The sequence below is a fragment of the Nannobrachium achirus genome (assembly GCF_963921795.1).
Source record: "Nannobrachium achirus genome assembly, chromosome: 15".
Classification (NCBI taxonomy): Eukaryota; Metazoa; Chordata; class Actinopteri; order Myctophiformes; family Myctophidae; genus Nannobrachium; species Nannobrachium achirus.
Genome location: NC_137822.1, coordinates 46,586,947 through 46,611,272, shown reverse-complemented (window position 1 = coordinate 46,611,272; position 24,326 = coordinate 46,586,947). Strand labels below are relative to the sequence as shown.

General features: G+C 42.7%; 1 protein-coding gene across 2 annotated transcripts in view; it reads left to right on the top strand.

The window, feature by feature from the left end:
• The window catches only part of mast4 (microtubule associated serine/threonine kinase family member 4), a 184,276-nt gene that overhangs the window by 96,993 nt on the left and 62,957 nt on the right, over positions 1 to 24,326 (top strand). The window lies entirely within an intron of this gene.

Here is a 24,326-nt window from a genome sequence, read left to right as displayed (position 1 = left end):
AGGGGAGGCTGGGGGGTGTCGGCTGTGACACCACCGTGTGTGTGTGTGTGTGTGTGTGTGTGTGTGTGTGTGTGTGTGTGTGTGTGTGTGTGTGTGTGTGTGTGTGTGTGTGTGTGTGTGTGTGTGTGTGTGTGTGTGTGTGTGTGTGTGTGTGTGTGTGTGTGTGTTTAGAAGCAGGAGGAGGGAGGCGTGGTGAGAGGAAGGGGGGGGGGGGTATTGTCCTCCCCTCACGCTCTCTCCCTGCACAGGCTGGGCTAAAACCCACTGACGTAGCTCTCCTCTCCTCTCCTCTCCTCTCCTCTCCTCTCCTCTCCTCCCTGACTCAAGGTGGGCAGAGAAACCAAAACAAGACCTCATTATTTTACCCCCGATTCCCTTTTTCCCTTCCCTCTGTCATCCTCATCCTCCCTCCTTTCGTCTGGTGCGGAGACAGAGAGACAGAGAGATACAGAGAGAGACTGACAAAGGGAGAGACAGAGAGAGACAGAGAGAGAGAGAGATACAGCAACCTGTCTGCCTCATCAGCATGGCGACTGGTTTTGGCCGTGCGTCGACGCACGCAGGGGGCTGAGCTCAGACAGACAGACAGACAGACAGACAGACAGACAGACAGACAGACAGGGTGGATGTAGATGATGTCAACAGAGCTGTAGCAGCAGCGTAGAGCAAAACAGAAGATAACAGAGAAAAAGGTGCGTTTCAGCCATGAAGGCTCAACGGGAGCGGCTGAGGATCCCCGGTCTGACGCTGGAGTGAGTATTTATCAACATTCATAATGGATTACTGTCTTAAACCCTCTGGTAGTGGAGATGGAACCTGATTAGATCCAGCTCTGGACTTGGACTGCTATTTTTTCTCCTCCCCATTATAAACCAAATCTGCTTAAAGAAAGAATAGAAAATGCAGATCTACTGGCTCACAGCGCGTCGTGTTCGACGCGTTGTGAGCTTGTAGATCTGCTATCTTTTGTATTTATCTTTTTGTTAACCCACCCAGAGTGGGGATGCTGAGTGTGGGGGGGGGGGGGGGGGGGGGGGGGGTTCAACTTGATGATGACAGGTGTGTGTGTGTGTGTGTGTGTGTGTGAGTGTGTGTGTGTGTGTGTGTGTGTGTGTGTGTGTGTGTGTGTGTGTGTGTGCGTGTGCTGCATCTTCTTAGCTCTTTCTTTCTTATTCATCGTCATTGTGTTATGTGGTTTTGTGCAACGCTAAGCATCAGCATCAACAAGCAGTATTCTGCTACAAGGAATATAACACAATAATAACACACACACACATGCACATGCACACACACACGCACAGTGAGTCAGGTGAGGAGTGTCGCAGATGCACATGATCATGCGTTTGGGCTCTCGTGACACACACACACACACACACACACACACACACACACACACACACACAGAGGAAGGATGCTGTTTGCTATGGTGTTTATGGTTGTGTGCGTGCGTGGAATGACTTGTTGTAGATGGGGGTAAAAAAAGAGTGGTCCAAGTACAGTCCATCTCAGGTCTGTTTTGACTGAGAATAGAGGGTTTAAGTGGTTAAAAGGGTAACTGGAAGACTGGGCACCTCAACATTGTTGGCACCTCAATGTTAAGATGTGTATTTTAACAAACACTGTATGGCAGTGATGAATATGGTTCTATTTCCGCCTGTGCCTTACCCCTTCTTGCTGATGCATACTCTCTCTTTTAGTGGTTTAATTGGGTTCAGCTCTGTCCAAACTACAATATGACGTCATTCAGAGGTTCAGGTGATGGGAAGGTTCCGTCATAAAGTCGTCTGTTCGGTGCAGCCGAGATGTGGTGACACCCCGAACCGAACGGATTTAAACTCTGCTCTAAAAGTGGAGTAACCTATGCATCGGCCCTTACCCCAGGCCTAAACTTCTTTGACTTTTTTTTTACTATTTTGAAAAACATTTTCAATTTGTTCAACTAGTCGATCTGCATAGACATGTTGTGAGCTTGTTGATAAAAAAGGCACAGAAGTTTAGAAATAAGGGAGGCACTGGCGGAAATAGTGTCCATAGTGCTTTAACCTAAAAACAAAACGACAACCTTTTACATTGAGATGCCCACCTGGCACGTGCAAACATAGACATCAAAGGGGGCTTGAGCCCCTGCCCTTTCATCCTTCTGTATGGTCTCCAGACCATTAATGCAGTTTTTACTATGGTGAAAGAAATGCAAAGGCCCGCTTTCCATGCCATACCTGAAGGCAGTGTTCAAGAGAATTGCCTTGTCTAAACTCTCCTGAACTTCAATGCAGCATCTTATATTGAGAGAATTACCCTCTCTGTGTAGAAATCCATGCCGTTACGCCACATCTCCAGTATTGACTTGATAATGTTTAGTGTGGCGACCTCCAAGCTCACAACGTGTCGCGCTGCAACGCGTTGTGAACTTGGAGGTCTGCTATGTTCGATATTATCACCAAAAGGCCCTTTTAAAATGTCAGGCCCTGCCTCTCTAACATTCTCTGCACGTCCCTGGTACCCACAATGTTCAGGTGTCCACTCCTCCTGTATCCTTTAAAACAGCAGTAATCAGTTGTAACTCAGGTCCGTTTCACACAAGACCAGAGGGTTAAAGTCGGGTAAAAAAAAAGAGCATCATTTTATTCCCGTTTGACTTTCAGCCTGACTCCCAGAAGTCTGAGTCCCACTCCCACTAGTCCCTGCAGTCCCTGCAGCCCCCTGCACGCCTTCCATTTCTGGAGGTAAGACACCATCCATCCATCCATCCATCTTCAACCGCTTATCCGGAGTCGGGTAACCGGGGCAGCAGCTCCAGCAGAGCGCTCCAAACTTCCTCTCCCGAGCAATATTAGCAACTTCCTTCTGGGGGATCCGAGGCCAGTTTGGAGATGTAATCCCTCCCATCTGGCTCTCGATCTGCCCCAGGGTCTCCTCCCAGTGGGACGTGCATCGAGGACCTTCCTAGGAAGGCACTCGGGGGGCATCCGTACTAGATGCCCCAACCACCTAAGCTGACTCCTTTCCAAGTGAAGGAAGCAGCGGTTCTACTCCAAGTCTCTCTCGGGTGACTGAACTTCTCACCCCTATCTCTAAGGGAGATACCAGCCACCCGTCTGAGAACTCATTTCGGCAGCTTGTATCCGTGATTTGTCCACCATTATATTATGAGTATTATTATTATTTCTGGAGGTAAGCTAGCCTCACAGTTCCATGTCCGTTCGTCCACCATTATCCTCCTCTTCATGTCAACTGCATCGGTCTGTGCACTACAGTTAGTCTCCTGTTGGTTTTAATGTGTCCTCCACCAGGTGCAATGCAGTGGGTAGAAAATAGGTGGCAATGGAGAACAACTGTTGTATGCTGAGTAGAGAAAGAGAAAGAAAGAGATTGAGGGGGGGGGGGGGGGATTCTTTATACGTTTCATAAAATGTCTAGGTTTCATAATCAATCATTTGATTATGTTACAACCTGCAACATGTACAAGCTGAAACACAGCAACTAATGTGACTTTGGTGATTCATATTTCCTCGCTGTTGTGTGTTTATCTAGCATCCATACGCCTTTATGGCACACTGTTGCATGAACAATGTAGTAATGTACTGTAGCACAACGTTCACGGGATAAAGACCCTTTTTCTTCTGCTGTTTTTCTATTTGCCTGCTGTCTGCACTGCGAAGTTTCAGTTACTGCATCGTCTATTTCTCGCTTCAAATGTTTGCAAAAACATTCTTGAGAGCAACGTTTAGTACATGATACTGTACGTTTGTTTACATGGCTGTCATGTTGGATACGGCATAAAGCAGCACAGCCAGGTGATCTGAGCCTTTGATTAGAGAGTTATAAAGCGTAGCGGTCATTATCCAGAATGAACACACCGCTGAATTCAGTGATTGACCAATCAGAATCAAGCATTCAACCAAGCCATGTAATAATGGGTAGTTTTTGGTAGTTTTGGTACTTTGGGACTAGTAAGGTTGTTATTGTTATAGTTATTGTTATCTAGTGGAAAGGTGGAGTCAGAAAGACAATACATACTGTATGTGAGTATATAGGTCAATCTCATGCATGTGGAATCAGAATATAGGTTGAAATTGTTGTTTGTTGTTTCTTTGTTTTTGTTTTCTTACTAGGTTATATGTCTGGTATCATTCCTTTGTAAATAGACTAAGGTCGATTTGATGCTCTTGTCTTAGGAAAACAGTTTGGGTCAACTGCTGCTGTTTTTAATTGGGGTATATGAATATGTTTGACTTGACCTGGCTTGTGGCTCTGTAAGTCTGACCGTGTACAAAATATGGAACCAAAGTGGAGCATTATGGAAGCAGATGGACCTAGATATTAAGGGTCCACTTTCAGAGTTGGTTGACTGTGAGCATGGATTGGAGGTCCCAAATATCAAAATGGTATCAAACTTGGGTCTAATGTCGGGGGTCCATGGTCTAATCTAATGCATGGGTTCCCAAACTTTTCAGCCCCCGAACCCCAAAATAATGCTGCCTAAACTGGGAGTCCTTGAAATAAATACAAAACAAACGTACCAGAACCACTGGTATGCAGTGTTAGCGGGAACAGAAGAATTAAGATCTTGACCTAATTTTTCTCCTGAAATAATGTTCCACTGATCAAAGAGCAGAATAACAGAGCTTATATAATGTCTGTGTCCCGCAGAAACCTCCTATCTCCATGTTTCAATATCGGATGTTTTTTTTTGTTTGTTTCTCGTGAATTCTCGTCCTACTTGGTCACACTGCAGTGTCGCACAAAAGCAGCGAAAACGGACGATCTACAAGCTCACAACGCATCACACCGCGACACGTTTTGAGCTTGTAGATCGGCTGTTTTTGATCGGATGTTTAAATTGAAATGTATCAATTTAAAATGTCAATGTAATTTCAATTCATGAATTGAAATCACATTGAATTAAGATGACACTGAAATGCATTTTTCTCCATGGATTACTCACTCCATGGAGACTTGATTAATGCATACCGGTATTTTTTTAGTTTTCGTCGCATTCCTATGGCAATAATTTGATGACCCTATGGAGACACAAAGAGCAGCTCAAAAGAGAGTCTCCTCAAATGATTGGCTTAGGAATGCGACAAAAAAAGAATATATAAACATATCCATGAATTCAAGTCTCCATGAGTTGAGCAATCGATAGGAAAAGGAAAAGAAATGGGGGTGAACTATCTCTTTCACCATAGCTTGAGACTAAAAACATTCACATTGGATCCACTGGAAACACAACATTCTTCTTGTCCCATTTCTTGAATCTTTTGGGGACATACTCGGTTTCCACGTGACGGTGACGATAATGTCATTAGCCCCCCCTCCCCCCCACGTCGCCTCTCTTTCATGTGCTAAATAGGATCAGTAGGATTCTGAATACATCAAAGCAGGGGGAGAAACGCTCTCTCAAATCTCCCCCAAATCCCGAGGCGGAGGACGACGGAGTGATTTATTTGGTAAAAAGGATTTTAAGAAGGTCTCTCTGAGACTGTGTTTCATTCCACGTTTCGCCCTTGTATCCGTTCATATATCCTACGTTCTGGCTGTGTTCTTTATCTTTTTTGTAATAATAACTGTGTATTGATGAGTTTTACCAGAATCGTACAATTCATTTGACACTAAAGATCCTCAGTAAGCCTGACTGATGGTGATGTCATCGATGGGGGATTCCAGGCTAGAAGAAGATACAGCCTTTCTATTGGTGGACAGTTAGCATGGATTCCAGGCTAGTAGAAGATACAGCCTTTCTATTGGTGGACAGTTAACATGGATTCCAGGCTAGTGGAAGATACATCCTTTCTATTGGTGGACAGTTAACATGGATTCCAGGCTAGTAGAAGATACAGCCTTTCTATTGGTGGACAGTTAGCTTGCTGAACTAGGAGACATTGTTCTTCCATTTTTTATACAAATGAGATAAGGTTGGATATCCTTGCATAGGCACTTTTCTTTCCGCTTCCAACAGGGGGGCAAGATTTTCCCATGAGTCATGGTCAAAACTCAACACCTTACATATCATATATACAGGATATATTTTCTACAAATAGCAGTAACCTCTTGCAGACACCTTTGACCAAATGATTTGGCAAAGATTATTTGCATTTCATAACGATACGATAAAGAAGTCAAACGTGCCATCGATATACTTCTGTTCTTGATTTTTTTTTCTCGATGCAGTTACTATATTGTTACACCCCTAATAGAGTGGTTCTCAACCTTTTCATCTACATGCTCACAACGCCTTGAAACGCAAGGCATTGTGAGCATGTAGATCTGCTATTTTCACAATTTCTGCCTCTTATATTTGACAATTTGGCCAATGTTTAATATGTAATTTTATAGGTATTAAAAAGTCCTTAAATTGTCACTTTAGAAATGTGCAGATACCCCCTATACACTTAAACTTTATGTTGGTTTGTTTACTGTTGAGTGAGAAAACAATGGTCCACATTAAGTTTATCATCTGGGGACCCCCTAAATCATTTGGGGACCCCCCACGGGTTGAGAACCACTGCCCTACAGTATGAAGAGGAGGTTGAAAGGGGGTGAAGTGGTCCTTTAAGGACATGGCAGGGTTGGTGGCAGTCAGGGTCACCCATGCCAGCCTTGCCAAGTAGGTCTGAATCAGCCATTGTTCTGCTAGAGCTAGGCTAGCTTTGAATATTCAAATGCTTCATTAAGCCTAGAAGGCCCGCTTGTTGTGTTTATGTTTTGGGTTCGCTGCTGGCGTTGGCAGAAACCTCCTAATTCCATAATATCAACTTTTTCTTTCTTTGTAAATTAGAGTAGTCGTTCGACTTAAAGGAGTAGTTCACCCCCAAAATGACTTTTTTTCTATTGATTAGTCACGCCATGGAGACTAGAGTTCAATAATATTTGTAGTTTTTTGTCGCATTCCTAAGACAAAAATGTGATAACAATAAATTTACCCCCATTTGTTCCGGATGGGGACCCGTTTCGAAACGGGTCCCCATCCGGAATCAATGGGGGTAAATTTACTCGAATCAAATTTTTGTCTTAGGAATGTGACAAAAAACTAAAAATATTATTGAACTCTACTCAATCAATAGAAAAAAAGTCATTTTGGGGGTGAACTACTCCTTTAAGAAATCCAAGGTGTTCGTGTTCTGAGAATGGCCGGTCTACAGATGTGTCATTTCAACACTTGACATGTCCTGCCATTAGCAAGACGGTAGATTTTCATTGGATTTAGAGAACATTGAGATTGTAGATCAGCTATTGTTGCTATTTTTATGACCTTCTCGTTTAGTTTAAATCTACCTCTAAAAAAGGATTCTGCTTTCCAATGTTGAAAACTGCACATCTGTACATGCTCACAATGTGTTGCAGGCTTATAGTGGTTTAGCTTTTGCTATACAGTTAATGTACTGTATATACAAGAATAATCATTAAATTAGAAACAATTTAGCTGGGGGACCCCCTGGAAACCATGTCAAGGACCCCCTGGTGTTCCCCCAGGCCCCGCTCTGAGAACCCCTTCAACCTCCACAGATTAGAGCATGTATAATGAGTGGAGGTTTGGCAGACCAGTAGAATCTAGACTCAGAAGTTCAGAGCAGTTTGGCAGGAGATGAAGAGAGCAGATACTGTATGTTGGCTGACCTCATACCTGCTACTGTGACGTCCCCATGTGTTGGCTGACCTGATAACTGCTACTGTGACGTCCCCATGTGTCCTCCTGACTGTCCCCAATATACTGGGTTAGCATGTATATTACAGTTGAGGAAGATATTATATTATGGTATTATGATTGATTATATGTGACCTTATATGTAGCCTACACTATGTTGTTCATCTTATGATTTTCATCTATGTGCCTTATGGTACATGATGATATTTGATAGCTTGTAAGAGTGTAAATGTTTCCACTAGGCCTGATAGCTGTTGTTTTGGTAAAGTCTATCTGGTTATGGTTCAGCTGGTCCTTGAAGCAGCCACAGTATAACTGTGATCTGTGATGTCTGCCTCCTGGCAGAACTACTGTAGGCCTACCACTGACATGAGTGTTATTGTACCGACAGATCTACTTTGCCACTGACATGAGTGTTATTGTACTGTAACAGAACTACTGTACCACTGACATAGTGTTATTGTACTTCTCCCCATGACATCATGTACATAAAGCATACCCATCACCACCTAGAATATTGTCTGCTCTCCTAATCGCCTCATCGATTCCACAATACAGTCTATAACAGTCACAGGTGCACTCCTTACTGTATAAAACCTCTGTGCTACATTTGTGCAGCCATTGTTCAATAGATGCTACAGTAGTTTACTATGTACAGATATACTGTACACTTGGTCAGCATCGGTTGGAATCCACCACTGTGCATCCAGCTTTGCCGTGCAGTTATGCAGTTATGGCAAAACAACTACATTTGGGAGATAAACAGTATATTGGTCAGCATGTTGGCATGATAGTATGTTGTTTAGACATACAGTATGCTGTTGTTTACCAGGTGTCCTAAAGTTTAATGTACAGGATGTTATTTAGATGTTAAGTAATAAGAGCGTTGAGAGGGACTCGTTAAGGGAATCAGAATCGTTAAAATCCCAAACCCTATAGACTCAAAGCAACTCTTATTCATGTATCCTTTTCTTTTATGTTCAGCTTTTGGTGATTGATTTTAAATAAATTTGACAGCACAGGGCAAGGACAGCTCGTTATGTTTTAGCTTTTTTAAGTGTTTGTTTTTCATCACTGCTCTCAGAATGTCCCAGCTTTTGCATTTTCTCAGTTTAATTAGCTAATTAGTTAGACTGTTAAGTACTGGTACAGTATGTCTCAATACACCAGCTCAGTGGCCTTGTGGTTCAATCCCCGGTCGGGTCATACTAAAGACTCTGAGAAATGGGACCCAGTGTCTCCCTGCTTGGCACTCAGCATCAAGGGTTGGATTGGGGGTCCCTGTGACATACTAGCATCATGTCCAGGAGGTGTACTGGTACATCAAGCTGCCAGAAACAGGAGATAGGCTCCTGCCCTATGGGCCTCATGGCTCGACAAGGCTTAACTATATTTATATGTCTCAATACATCTCATAACATTGTGCTGCATTGTTTTGACTGCTGTGTAACTGTTATCTGAGGCGGCAGTGGCTCAGAGGGTAGAGCGACCGGCACCAAGTGTCCTTGAGCAAGACACTGAACCCCCAACCGGAGAGGTTGGGGGTTCAGTGTCTTGCTGGGTTAGGGTTGCTGGCATGGGTCACCTCGGGTGTGTGTGTGTGTGCGTGCGTGCTACGTGCACATGTGTGTCTGTGGGAGAATGTAATGGACATTGTAAAGCGCTTTGGATTAAAGTGTGTGTAAATGTAAATGCCACTATGCTCATTAACCTTTAATTATGCCTTAATGTAGGTTTGCTAGTTCATTTTAGTTTTGATAAAATGTACATTTTAGTGTTAGTTTCAGTATTTATTATTTGTAATAGTTATTGTAGTAAGGGAAGACTGGCATAGATACACGTGTATACAATATTCAGAAAAACAAAAGAATTACGGACATTTCTTTCTATGATTTTGGTTAGTTTTGTAAACACACAGTTTTAGTTATCTTTTTATTTAAAAGCCACTTTCTCCCCTTTTTTTTTTATTATTTTGGTTGTCAACTAGTTGTCTGTGTTGTTGTTTTCTCAGTGTTAGTCTGACTATAAGAACCCTGGTGCACACATGATGTGTTTTAGAAAGAGACCCAGAAGTAGAAGGTTGTTCTTTTGAAGCCACTCTGTCTTTAAAGTGTCCTCTCTGTATGTGGAACACAGAAATGGAACAGGGCCATAATTAGAGTGAAGGCTGTCACACTGGGCCAACCGGGAATGGGACTCGCAACCACCGTGACGTCACCGTCACACACACAGCGATGGTGGGGCTGTCACCAGTTCCCTCCCCCCCTCCCTGTGTTCAGGCAAAGATGGTTCATTCAGGAAGATATGCTATCCCAGTTGGAGCCACTAGGGGGCCACATGGTACACAGATCCTACACAATTATTGCGACTGTCAGGTCACAGTTACTATCAAAACCTCCAATGGCTGTCAGTCCGTCTCTCAGTCAATCAGTCAGTCTGTATGTCAGGCAGTCACACGTCACATGTCACACTTTTGCCCTTGTCATATCTCCGCCACTGTTGCCCCAATCCATGCCCCTTTTTGCACACACACTCCTTGCCTGCCAAACCATAACCACCAGCTCTCAATTCTCAAATGGCCCTCTTCTAGCACCACCATGCAGACATCCGGTAAATTAAGATAATGATTAGGGATGGGACAATAAAAATTTCACATCACGATTATTGTGACAAAAGAAATCATGATTTACGATATTATCACGATAATCAAAATCCATGATCCTGGGGCGGAACATTTGCCAGAAAATAGCAAATCTACAAGCTCACAACGCGTCACAACGTGACATGTTGTGACCTTGTAGATCTGCTATTTTTTGTCAAAGACATTTGATAGAGAGTGAAAAAATGACTGTTTAAAGTATGTATATTATAAGTACCTGTTACCAATTATAGAGGGTTTAAATGGTACCAGATATGCAGCTCTGCAAATAAAAGGTGAATTGATCCCAGTCCATGACGGAGGACGATATCACCATCAATGTAATCTCCACGATACGATTATCGCGAATGTTTTTTATCACGATAAACGATAATATCACGTATCGTCCCATCCCTAATAGTGATGCATTATTTTCTTTTTATTTGTAATACATGTTATTTTGAGGGTCCTTGACATGAAAACGTGTGAGAACCACTGATTTAGAAGAAGAATTTAGAATACATTTATAGAATCGGGTCAGGATATTCAAAGACTTGCACACATTATCACGATTTTGCATCACATTTAAAAAAAAGTAGCAGATCTAGAACCGTGAGCACTGTGAGCTTGTATATCTGCTATTTTTGGAGCTGTGTGGAACACAAGCTCCCTATACGTAGCCGTGTGTGTGTGTCCGTCCGTGTCTGTCTGTCTGTCTGTCTGTATGTAGCCTCAAAGTTTGGCACGCTACTCCTCCCACAGTTTTTGCACCACACACTCGCGCCATATGTCAAATCGACCGGCTTACTCGGGAATCGTCTGCTAGTAACTTGCTAAGAGAAAGGTTCTATAGTTTAATTGATATTAATTTATTAGTGAATTAATTTTCCCCATTGACTTATAATGGGAATTGCAAAAACTCACATTCAAGTATTTTTCTCTCGTAAACCATAGGAGCTACAGTTTCAAACCTCGGAGAGGAGATTCATAATGATTTTAAGAATGAATCCAAAAAGAATTACATCACTCGGCCTCATGGTGGCGCTATAACGGCCCACTTTGCGTTTTGCCCCGTAACTCTTGAACCGTTGATCGGAAAATCGGAAAAGACGCATCTCCCCATATAGGCCACGCCCATTTGCGCCAGGATAGATTTTCCGCCATCTTGAATTTTCTCCAAAACACACTTTTTGCACCTTTTCCTACATATTTTCTTCAAACTAGAAGGTCGGCCGGCTGCGCCGGCCTCCCCTCTAGGTCGTCGCGTTGCGTCTATAGGAGTAAATATTCGTCGAAAACAAAAAAAAGTTTTTTGCGAAATAAAGTTTTTTGAGAAAAAAAAAGTTTTTTGAGAAAAAAAAAATTTGTGAGAAAAAAAATTTTTTTGAGAAAAAAAAATTTGAGAAAAAAAAATGTTTATTCAAATTTTAGAGAAAAAAATTTTTTGAGAAAAAAAAATTGAGAAAAAAAATTGAGAAAAAAAAATTTTGAGAAAAAAAAATTGGAAAAAAATAATAATAATAATAATAAATAAAACGTATTGGTGATGCGATGACGTGGTATACGGATGTTACTGCGATTGAGGTGAAAGAGAAAAGTGGAAAGTTGTGAGCTAACTATTAGCTATTTGTGTGTGTGTGTGTGTGTGTGTGTTGTGTGTGTGTGTGTGTTCTGGCTACGCCCCCCTCGGTTGAAATTGGATCCGCCGGTCCCATAGCTGGGAATACGAGCCAATGGACGGCGGTCACCATGGCAACGGGGGGCCAATGATAGAGTTATGGGCGGTTTTATTCCCTACACTCTACCGACATCTGCTCTGATCCCCTTCACTCTACCGACATCTGCTCTGGCTATGAGTTGAAGTGGAGGCGAAATGGGCGTGGAAGTGGGATGCGGCTCTAAGAAAAATGTAATAGTAGATGTCACAAAAATCGGTACACATGATCCTGGGTGACCAGAGAGGTGCTACACACACACACACACACACACACACACACACACACACACACACACACACACACACAGCTCCACTTCGAACAGAGGTTCGATTTTTCAAAGCTAAAGCATAACATAAAGGTTAAGAATGTGTGTTAATGCCTTCCATGTTGCAAGTCATAGTGATGCAAGTCATGCTCTCTCTCTCTCTCTCTCTCTCTCTCTCTCTCTCTCTCTCTCTATGACCTTGCATGGCCGTTCGCCCTGAGCAAAGATTGCAGCATCCTCCTCTGATGCTCCCTGTATCACTCAACAGGGGGGGAAGAAGTACTCACATTATGCTTTTACTCTAGTAAAAGTCTCAATACCACCATGTAGAAATAGTCTGTTACAAATAGTCTGTTGCTGGTCTGATATTCAAAATGTACGAGAGTAAAACTACTAGAATATTGGCATAAAATATACTGTCAGAATGTCCCATTTCACAAGTTTCCAAATCTATAAAATCTTCTGTGTTCCTAGCACAACATATGTTCAGATTGAAGTTAGGGCTGTCACAATTATGACATAATCGTCTAATCGTGATTATTTGACATAATCGCGATTATTTTTCATAATCGTCATAATCGTTTCCATGTTGAAAAACGTTCATCTATTTAAAAAAGAGTCAAAAATACTGGAAATAGCAGATCTACAAGCTCACAACGTGTCGCGATGCGACGCGTTGTGAGCTTGTAGATCGGCTATTTCCACTATCAATGTTCTTTTTTTAAGTATAAAGTTGTCAAATATGTCAGTAATTTCTCTGTATACTTAGGTTATGTGTCATATCTGCCATGTGCAACTTCAAAACCTAAAAGCCAAACAGAAATGTAATTGTCATTGACAAAAACACAATTAAATCGTTAATCGCAATTATTTGAGGGACAAATAATCGTAACGTCAAATGTCATGATCGTGACAGCCCTAATTGAAGTTCGCAGACACTATTCATTTGGCGGTCATTGACGTGTTGCTCATGGGTAGAGCGGCCGCTGGGCAACCGGAAGGTTCCCAGTTCGATCCTGGGCTCCCCCAGAGTTAGTGTTGAAGAGTCCTTGAGCAAGACTCTGAACCTCTAGTTGCTCCCAGTGAGCAGGTTGGTGCCTTGCATGGTTTCCTCTGCCATCTGTGTGTGAATGTGTGTGTGAATGGGTGAATGTAATGTAATGCACAGTGAGTTGTTGTAAAGCACCTCGAATAAGGACGCTATAAAAATGCAACATTTACCATTTTCATGAAAATGTTTGAGAACAACTGGTTTAGACAACATGATGAGGAGCCCGAACAATACAACTACACTAGAAACTATCCCCCCAAAAGAGACGCAACCTGCAAGAAAAGCAACAAGCCCAAGGACATGGCAACAGTGTATTCCATCATACAGTGACAACACCACCCAGTGGTCAAAACAAATAGTACATGTTTTACTTGTAGATATCGATAATTAAATGTAGAAAACTCTGTTACCCCCCGGCTCCACCGGGCGCGTCGAGCGTCGCGTCAACGTCAACGTTGGGAATGCTCCCGTTTTAATCAATGAAGGGTGGCTCCACTGCCGACGTCGACGTCCGCGTCGGACGCTCCCTTGACGGCGTCCAAACTCAAAAATCGCCCCGGTTCAATTTTTTGACGGCGTCCACAACGTCCAGTCATGTATAAAATATGAATAAATGCTTTGTGTATTAAATGTAGGCTATATACGTGCGTTTCTGCTGTTGGCTATCCATTCACAAGGGTGACTAGATGTCACAAATGTAATTATGTAATTACAGCGCCAGTCTACTTTGATACAATGTATAAACACAACAGGCTATAATCACGACAAAACAAAGTGGTCAGTGGTGCATTGCTGCTCTCTGCTGTGAACATAGTGTGCTCTATACGTTCACATTCAGGTCACAAATAGTTTTATTCCTGTTTGAAAGTGATTTTCATGTTGTTTTGGAAATGGGCTATATTGGCCATAGAATGAATAGGCTACCTCAGTCACAGCCGCTGCGCTGCGGTGGAGCCGGTCGGACGTCAAAGTGACGGCGTCAATGACGCCGTCAAGACGCAGAGCAGCGCGACGCCGCCTGTGGAGCCGGGGGGTAAGTAAAAGCCTTGTACAACAGTATTTGTATCATAAATAGAAAGTAATCTTTATACAGAATGATTCAAGCGCATAGGCCTACATATCTTTTGAAAATAGCAGATCTACAAGCTGACATTGTGTTGCATTGCGACGCATTGTGAGCTTGTAGATCGGATATTTTCAAATGGCTGAAATGTGTATAATAATATATTGTAATAAGGCTCAAAATCTACAGTGACTAGTAGAGTTTTTGAAATAATTGTAATGGAGTAAACAGCACAATATTTGCCTCTGAGATGTAGTGGAGTAGAAGTTAAAATACAGAAAATTGGAAATACCTCAAAATTGTAACTAAGTACAGAACTTCAGTGAATGTAAGTTACTTACTTACTTACACATCTTGCCAAGCCACAGTATCTCTGTTTCAAAGCAGACTCTCTTAACACGCCTAATGAAAGGGAGAGAGCTTTTTGGAGGGGCGCCAGTTTGTTTAAAAAAAAGCAGTAAAAGCTCCTGTGAGTGCAGAGCGCGGTGCGATGCTGTGATGCAGTCCTTCTCTGACTCACGATCTGCCCCCCCCCCCCCCCCCCCCAAACCCCCCCGCTCCGGATGGGAGATGGTAGAGGCCTCTCCTTGTTACATGATATCTATGCTGTCCAGACAGGAAACCTCCTATCTCCCACATTACTTTTATTTAAAAAAATGTGTTCATGTTTTTTTTTTTTGCGTGAATTCACACTTTGTTATTGTACAAGCACTGTTTCCCAAACAGTGGGGCGGGACCCATTTTTGGGGTCACGGATCAATTATATTATATTATACAAAGTATTCGAAATAGCAGATCTGCAAGCTCGCAACGCAGAGTGAAGCGACACATTGTGAGCATGTAGATCTGCTATTTTCACTAGTATGAGTGTCCGTATGAGCACAGAAGTCCATGTATGGTGAGAACTAACATCACGGACTGAACGGCCCCTACAAGAGAGATGCAGGTGTGCCGTGTTTGTTTTCTTTTTAACCAGTAAGACGCCTAAGGGCGAAAAGCGACGTGCCATCTGTCTTGGCCATGAATCCCTTTTATGCCCATATATGGAGATCCCTGCTCTGAGTATATGACATCACTTTGATGTCACCTGTTTTCTATGCCCATATATGGAGATCCCTGCTCTAAGTATCTGACATCACTGTGATGTGTCAGGGGAACCACAGTGTTACAGAGATGTGGTCAAGCTGCGACGGTTCACATACTAAACTGCGACCTACGGTCACAAAAAGAGCTTATAACAACCACATCGGATCCAATCAGAACACACGGTTCCGTCTTCTCCCCCCCACAATTCCTGAAAAGTCAATCTGTGTGGAGACATACGAGGTTTCCACGCTGACCGTGACGTTACGATGGCATGCTGAGTGAATGGAACCGAACCCGACACACACAGAGAGAGAGAGAGAGAGAGAGAGGTTGGATGTGTACAGACACACAGATAGAGCCACCGACAGCGTTCGACGCGGTAAACCTTTTCAGTCAGCTGTTGTTGTACCGGAGGAGGGAGGGGGATGTGGTGAGGTGGGGGTGTCATGTTACCCCCACCGACCGCGGAACGTCCACCGCTACGGAACTTGCCTCGTGTCTTATAAGAAGAAAAAAAAAAAACGCCTGACACGGATCAAGCGAGTGCGCACTGGATCCCCCTGTGCTGGATAACTTTTTTCTCATTTTTTCTTAAATACGAGGACGAGGAGGAGAGGACCTTGCACCGTCCTCTCTCTCTCTCTCTCTCTCTCCGCTCCGGGGCAGAGTGAGCGTGGTGTTGTTTTGTTGCCGCAGCTGCTTGCAGATGTTGCACGGATGGCAGCCGCTGCCGCCGCTCGCTGCAAGTTAGGAGTGGGGGGCGAGGAGGAGGAGAAGGGGGAGGAGACCTCTACCACCACCCCCCGCCACCGGGACCTCCCCCCACCACCTCCCCCTCCTTCAGCCCCCTCCCCATCCAGGGTGGCGGGTGAAGGATGCTTCCCCCGCCGGTTCTCCTCTCCGGGCGGCCTGAGGCTTCTCCCGCTGCACCTGCCTCTGTCCTCCTCTTCCTCTGCCGCCGCGGCTCCAGGCTGGCATGACTTTGACGCTGGCATGTCGGACCACCGCCACCTCCACCACTCCCCCCGCCACCACCGTCACGGTGCCGCTAGCCTCTGCTGGACGGTGCTGTCCGGTGCTAACGTGGTGGTGCCGCGGTTCTGTGGTGCCGGCAGAGCTCGCCTCCGGCGCTCCAAAAGGTAAAATACCTTTATTAAAAAGAAAAGGAAAAGCCTTGATTATTAAAAAGAAAAGAAAAAAGCCTTGGTTATTAATAACATACTTTGATCCGGAAAAGAGTGCAGGCTTCCAAAGGTTCATTGATTTGCTGTGTTTTTCTAAAGTAAGGATTTGTATTGTTCGCTGTCGTGCAGAAACCTCTTAGAAACCTCATAATTAATACGTATGCTTTCTTTTTTTCTTCCTTAAAGTGAAAATGACTTTGACCCCTCTTACTGAACAAACGCTATAGCAATGATTACTTTTACGTACAATATAGGTCTTTAACCTTTTAACTTGTTTTGTTTTGTTTTGTTTTGACCTAACCAAAAATAATGCCCTACTTCTACCAAAAAAAAGAAAAGAAAAAAAAACATTCCCCAGAAAATGGGATCCTGGTATTAAAAAGAGGAGGTTGAGAACCCTGACCTAAATGTACCCTTTTAAGCAGTGGTTCTCAAAGTGGAGTCCGGGGACCCCCAGCGGTCCTTGAGGGCTGTCCCCAGCTAAATGGATGATAGCTAGGAACCAAATGGGCCGTTATGGGTCTGTAACTCTGAGAGTGTACCAATAAAAGTACACTCCATGTGGGTCGACACTTTAAGGTCTCAGAGGCCAAGTACAGGTCAGTTATGGTGGTCCATGTGGCCTGATGGCATGTCAGAAGGGTTACATAGTTTGAGAACCACTAGCATTGACTATAATACTGTATCACACAGGCACGTGCACACATAGACATCAAAGGGGGCTTGAGCCAATGAGCCCCTGCCCTTTTACCCTTCTGTAAAAGGTGCCCACTCCAGACCACGAATGCAGTTTTTACTCTGGTGACAGAAATGCAAATGCATCATTCAAGAGAACTAATTGCCTTGTCCAAACTCTCCTGAACTTGAATGCAGCATCTTATGTTGAAAGAATTGCCCTCTCTGTGTAGAAATCCATGCCATATTCACTTGATTATGCTTAGTTCAGTGTGGTATCAAGTACCGAAAATAGCCGACCTCCAAGCTCACGACGCGTCGCAGTCTGCTATTTTCAATATTTTCACCAAAGGCAATTTTAGACATTTCAGCCCCTGCCTCTCTAACATTCTCTGCACGTCCCTGGTATCGCGCATAGTCCTAAAGCACTGTAAGAACAAGTTGCACCCAGAGCCCTCTAAAGCAGAGTTGCACCAACTCTGTTCTCTTCGTGGTTCAGGTCTTCTACATACACATCTATTGGCGAATAGTGACAAAGTGAGAACCGGAAGTTTACAGAATGCATTGGAGTCTATGAGGGTAAAGTGACATTTCGAGTTGCATGAACCACCTGACCGGCGCTGTTTCTGACCCCGCATTGGCAGAACTCTCTGATACAAGGCTCTGGGTGTACCGTATAGCGGGCCTATGGTATGTGTCCAGCCTATATAGCTGATATTTATTTTTAATCCGTGGCCTGACCTATTTTATGGCACCGAACAGCACAGCATGCGATACTGAGTCATGTGGGACATTCTGTACCTGCGTGCAGGGGCGTCACAAGGGGTAGGAAAGTGGGACTGAGTTACAAGGGCCCAAAGTGGCGGAGAGGCCTTAATTATTTTATACTTTAGCTATTGAAAAATAGCAGATATACAAGCTCCCAGCGCGGCACCGAGTGCCGCGCTGCGAGCTTGTAGATCTGCTATTTTTGAAAAGTCGTGGAAATGTGTGCAAATCTTTGAATATATGTATTTGTTAAGCGAACATTTGTAACTCAAATTTTGCTTCTGGGGGGGTCCCTGGAACTCAATATTTTGAGATGGGGTTCCGTGGCCAAATACATACCATTTTGGGGGTCCTTCACATGAAAAGGTTTGAGCTCCACTGACATCGAAACATAGGTTTTTCAAAAAAATATTCAAAGATTTTCATGATTTTTCAAAAATAGCAGATCTACAAGCTCACAGCGTGGCACTCGGTGCCGCGCTGTGAGCTTGTATATCTGCTATTTTTCAATAGTTAAAGCACAGGGGCCCCGCAGTGAATCCTTGTACCCAGGGCCCAGAATTTGGTGTGACGCCCCTGCCTGTGTGTGTGTGTGTGTGTGTGTGTGTGTAATCTATTTCTTCCCATAATGAACAAGTACAGTAGGTTATGAGAACAATGATGTTGCATTAGTACAGTACAAGTGAAAGTACATAAATACACAGGGCCAAACACACACTGCTATGCTGAATGTTGTCAATAGAAACGGGGAAAGGCTTTCGAGGTCAGTGGGTCCCAAACCTGTCCATGTCCAGGAACCCCCAAATCGCAGGACTAGACCCTCGTAGATCTGCCGTACAAGCAAGGACCCCCAATTAATTTGTATATATGTGGTCACAGACCATCCATCCATCTTCAACCGCTTATCCGGAATCGAGTCGCGGGGGGTAACAGTTCCAACTGAGACTTCCAGACTTCTTCTATCCTGAGCAACTTCTTCCACTCCTTCCGGGAGTACACAGAGGCGTTCCCATCTATAGGCGCGTGACGTCAATAAATGACCGTCTGCCCTGAAAAAGCAAACACCAAAGCACCACTGTGACTGTGTGTGCCTGCTGTGATCCCTGACCTTCAGAACAGAATGACCTTCATTTGACCTTCACAGCACAGTGAGGACGATGATGACGTCACACAGTGTAATTGAATTAGAATCATAATGTGATATACAGGAAGCTTGTGATTAATGTCACCTTGTTTTATCAGCCGACTCCCATGAAGATGAATAGACATTTGGCAAAGTTACAAAGTCATCTGCTGGAGGTCAAAAAGAAAATGTTACATTTTCTCTGTAGCAGATCAGTCATTTCTTTTCTTTTTCGTTCATAAAGTGTATTTGGGCTCGCTTAATGTTGGAAAACAACATTGCACACAATTTAGACCATACACCATTGGTTTCAGATCCTACAATTCCAATCATGCAGACATGACTTGCTTTAATTACTTCGGCCTACAATTGTAGCTTAATGACTAGTACTAGTATATATTTTGTATGTCCAATGTATTTGTATTTAAGTTTATAAAGTTAACAAAAGAACACATAAATGCATTTGAAATAAAAATGTTACTCTTAAGGATTCCAATAAAAAAAATTATCAAAATAATTCAGGATTCCAATAAAGAAAAAATAGCAAAAATAGACGATATAGAAGCTCAAAACGCATCGCACTGTGACACGTTTTGAGCTTGTAGATCGGCTATTTTCATCATCAAAGTTGCCCAGCCATGATTTAGACGATTTAAAATCTGATGCTGATCCTGATCTGTGAGTTCTAGACCATCTATCATCGTTCAGAAATAGATCTACAGATCTACAATCTGCTTCTATCTGAATGATACAAAGCAGGCGTCTTCAATGTTTTTAAGTCCAAGGACCCCTTATCTGAGAGAGAGAGATGAAGCAGGGACCCCCACTTCATGTTAAAACAGTTTTGCAGATTAAATGTTTATTTTATAGATTTCATATGTTATAGCTTTATACAGTAGACCTGTTTGACAGCACTTCATATTGGAGTCGTGTCAATGTGTACAGTTACAGTATTTTAAGACATTTAAGCACTTCTTAAACCATCAATACAGCATACACTTTACATTTCACTCTGTACTTTTTTTTCCTCACCACCAAACTTCTTGGATGAAAATAGCCAATCTATAAGCTTGTAGATCTGATATCTTTGGCCAAAAACACACACTGAATTCACCCTTTGTTAGGCTCCTGGTTGGTCCCTGACTGACCAACCAGCAGGCTCTGTATGTCCCTCCAAGACACAGCAACCAATGGGTGTGGAGAGGGGCAGGACAATGGGCGGAACTTGACAAAGGGTGAATTGGTGGTCCCCACTGTAGTAAATCCTAGGACCACCTAAGGGTCACATCATTTTTTAAAGATTTGTTTTTGGGCTTGTTATGCCTTTATTGATAGGACAGTAGACTGACATGAAATGCGGAGAGAGATGGGGAGTGGCATGCAGCAAAGGTCGTCGGGAACGGGAATCGAACCCGCAACACGCTGTCAGGCATCAGAGGCTATGTGGTATGGGCGTGGACCGCTGGGCCAGCAGGTGCCCCTGGGACCTAAACATTTAACGTGGTGAAAAACATGTATCAAAGATGTATCAGCCAGACCATCAATTGTCTGGGTTCTACTTCCATAGCCCTACCACCACACTTCCCTTCTTCCATGACCCTGTCTTGTAGCGTTGCCTTTTCATAGTTTGTCTCTAGCAGAGGTTTATATTTTCATAGTTTGTCTCTAGCAGAGGTTTATATTTTCATAGTTTGTCTCTAGCAGAGGTTTATATTTTCATAGGTTGTCTCTAGCAGAGGTTTATATTTTCATAGTTTGTCTCTAGCAGAGGTTTATATTTTCATAGTTTGTCTCTAGCAGAGGTTTATATTTTCATAGTGTATCTCTAGCAGTGGTTTATATTTTCATAGTTTGTCTCTAGCAGAGGTTTATATTTTCATATTTTGTCTCTAGCAGAGGTTTATATTTTCATAGTTTGTCAGCAGAGGTTTATATTTTTATAGTTTGTCTCTAGCAGAGGTTTATATTTTCATAGTTTGTCTCTAGAAATGGTTTATATTTTCATAGTTTGTCTCTAGCAGAGGTTTATATTTTCATAGTTTGTCTCTAGCAGAGGTTTATATTTTCATACTTTGTCTCTAGCAGTGGTTTATATGTTCATACTTTGTCTCTAGCATATCGTCGTTGTCAGGTGGAAACCTCGTATCTCCAAGTTTCAAATTTGTATGTTTTTTCACCAAGTAAAGCCCTGCTTCACCATACAAGGCTGTCGCACAAAACTAGTGAAAACAGCCGATCTACAAGCACACAACGCCTTGCACCGCGAGGCGTTGTGTGCTTGTAGATCGGCTGTTTTCACTAGTTTAAATCGTTTCTTAAAATTATAAATACAAAACGAACGGTTTTGGACATACAAGGTTTCCACCCGACAACGACGATATCTGAACCACTTATAACGGTGGGTGTGCGTTGTGACAGTTCTGACAGCAGGGTACAAATTCAAAGCCATAAATAAATAAATAAATACATGTTTGGCCTTGTAGTTGTTGTTGCCTCTCGCCATCACAGAGACTTCACTTCTTACTCTGAATCCTAAGAAGAAAAATAATCTATTTTCATACCGCGCTCCTCCTTCCAAAAATAACACCTCTTGAAGGTTAAAGACGTTCTGTGAGAAGACGACTTTAACCCATTTAGGGCCTAGAATTATTGAATGCTTTAACCAGTGAAAAATAGCAGATATACAAGCTCACTGTGAGCTTGTAGATCTGCTATTTTTGAAAAAGTCGTGAAAATTTGTGCAAATCTTTGAATATATGTATTTTCAAAGCGAACGTTTGTAACTCAAATTTTGCTTCTGGGTGGTCCCTGGAACTAGATATTTTGAGATGGGGGGTCTGTGGCCAAATAATATCATTTTGGGGGTCCTTCACATGAAAAAGTTTGAGAACCACTGACACAGTAGTCTCTCAAGAACAGACTAACTGAGCTCCAGTTAAGTGAAAAGGACCTTTTCATTGACGATGGCTGGCCAGATTGCTGACATAGAAACATAGGGTTTTTCAAAAAACCTTAGAAGGATTCAAAAGACACGTATAGAATCGGGCCAAAATTCTAATTTTCACAATTTTTCAAAAATAGCAGATCTACAAGCTCGCAGCACGGCACTCGGTGCCGCGCTGCGAGCTTGTAAATCTGCTATTTTTCAATAGTTAAAGCATAAAATAATGATACACAATACTGTGTACCCGTTCTAAATGGGTTAAACGTGATGTCCTTCCAGAATAGAACTCGTTGTTTTGTTGTGTGTTCAAAGTGGTGAAGGTTGCATGGCTGTGATGACTGATGATGTCCTCAAAGGTAAAATAACACTCTTTATACAGCTTTTCTTGTTAAACCACTTTAACTTCCCGAACAAGACCTGAGGGCCGGTGCTACAGAATGTCTTTTCTGAATAACTCAGTCTCTATATTAGTGATTCTCAAACTTTTTTATGTCAAGGACCCCCATCTTTATCAGTGTATTGTGACCGATCACCGTCTGATCTTTATATATTTTCCCCCCAAGGACTCCCAGAAGAAAAGATTTGATTTACAAATGTTCACTTATACAAGAATATGTATTTAAAGGTTTTGCACGCATTTTCATGATTTTTTCAAAAATAGCGGATTAAGTTGTAGTGCAGGACAAAGTGACGCTCTATGAGTTTATGTATATTTCTGATTAGTCAAAGTATAAAACTTTTTTTTTTGTTTGTTTGTTTCTTCTCAAATCTAAAATCACACAGATGCAAAATGGCTTCTAAATCAGTAGTAGGTTTTTGTGCCAAGGACCCCCAAAATGTTATGAATTTGGCCACAGGATTGGTCATGGAACCCCCCCCCCCCCCCCCTCCCATTTTCAGGGGTTAATGCATACAGTGCAGTATACCAGTGAGATGGTAAAACCTGGCATGGATTCATCATTCCAGGGTCACATACAGTACAGTATATCTGCAGAACAGAACAGAACAGAACAGTGTCCTACTTTTCCCCGGCTGTTATCTTTACCCTGCAGGGCTGAATTATTCTCTGTTTAAAGTGATCACACTTCTTATGACAGCATTAACACATTAACTGCCAGAGTTGTTGTCTACCCTGCCCCTGCCACGATTCACAGAGTTTTTCACTAAACTTTGACAAAAAATCACAGAATGTTATTCTTCACAACGATCCACGCACTGATCGCTTTAAAACTGAGAATATTCTTTTCTCAGAGAATCTGAGAAAACGAAAAAAAATTGTGCCATCACGATAATCTGTTCCATACTTAAGGGGAGCTTGTTTTCAAGAATGGAATGCATTATGACATTTTTCAAGGGTCCGCATCAATATGACAACGGGCCAGTATGCTGACACTAAAACTAACACTTACCCTAAACCTAACCCTAAAGCTAACCTCAGTAACCGTGACGAGTAACTAACCTGCCGACGCTAGTCGGAACAGCGGCCCGTCGGCATATTGAGCGGACCCCATTTTCCAAATCCAATACCATTGGGATCAAGTGATCCCCTACTTGGGCGAAAGTTAGGGAAAAAGGTTAGCGAAGACTGAGTGCCATCCAGCGTAAGAAAACAACATGCGTCATGTCAAACTGAAATGACGTCTTTGTGCTTTGGAAAGAAAGATGTCATATTGGCATGTCTTTGGCAGCAGATGAGTGGTGCTGTTCAATACGTAGGTCAGGGTTCATTTTGTCGAACTTACGAAAACTAAATGGAAACTAAGCTTTGATGACTAAAACTATGACCAATGATATTTCGATGACCAATTTCGCCAACAAATAAAAACTAGACTAAAATGTTAAGGAGGAACTGGTGGAAAAGAGATCCAGTAGAACTAAAAGACAAGTCCTTTCATGTTTGGTTGCGCTCGGGTGTCATGATCTAGAAATAGCAGAACTAGAGTTTATAATGATACATTGTTTTCTGTATTGTCCCTGTCAAATAAACGCATGCACACACACACACACACACACACACACAAACACTTTAAAGAGTGTAATAATTGCCTACCGGTACATTGTAAATTGAATTCATACCACATGGGCACTCTGGGTCAGAAGCAACAAGCAGGTTACTGTTCATTGTGTGGTCCAAATAATGACAAATCATTTTCACCCAGTTTTTGG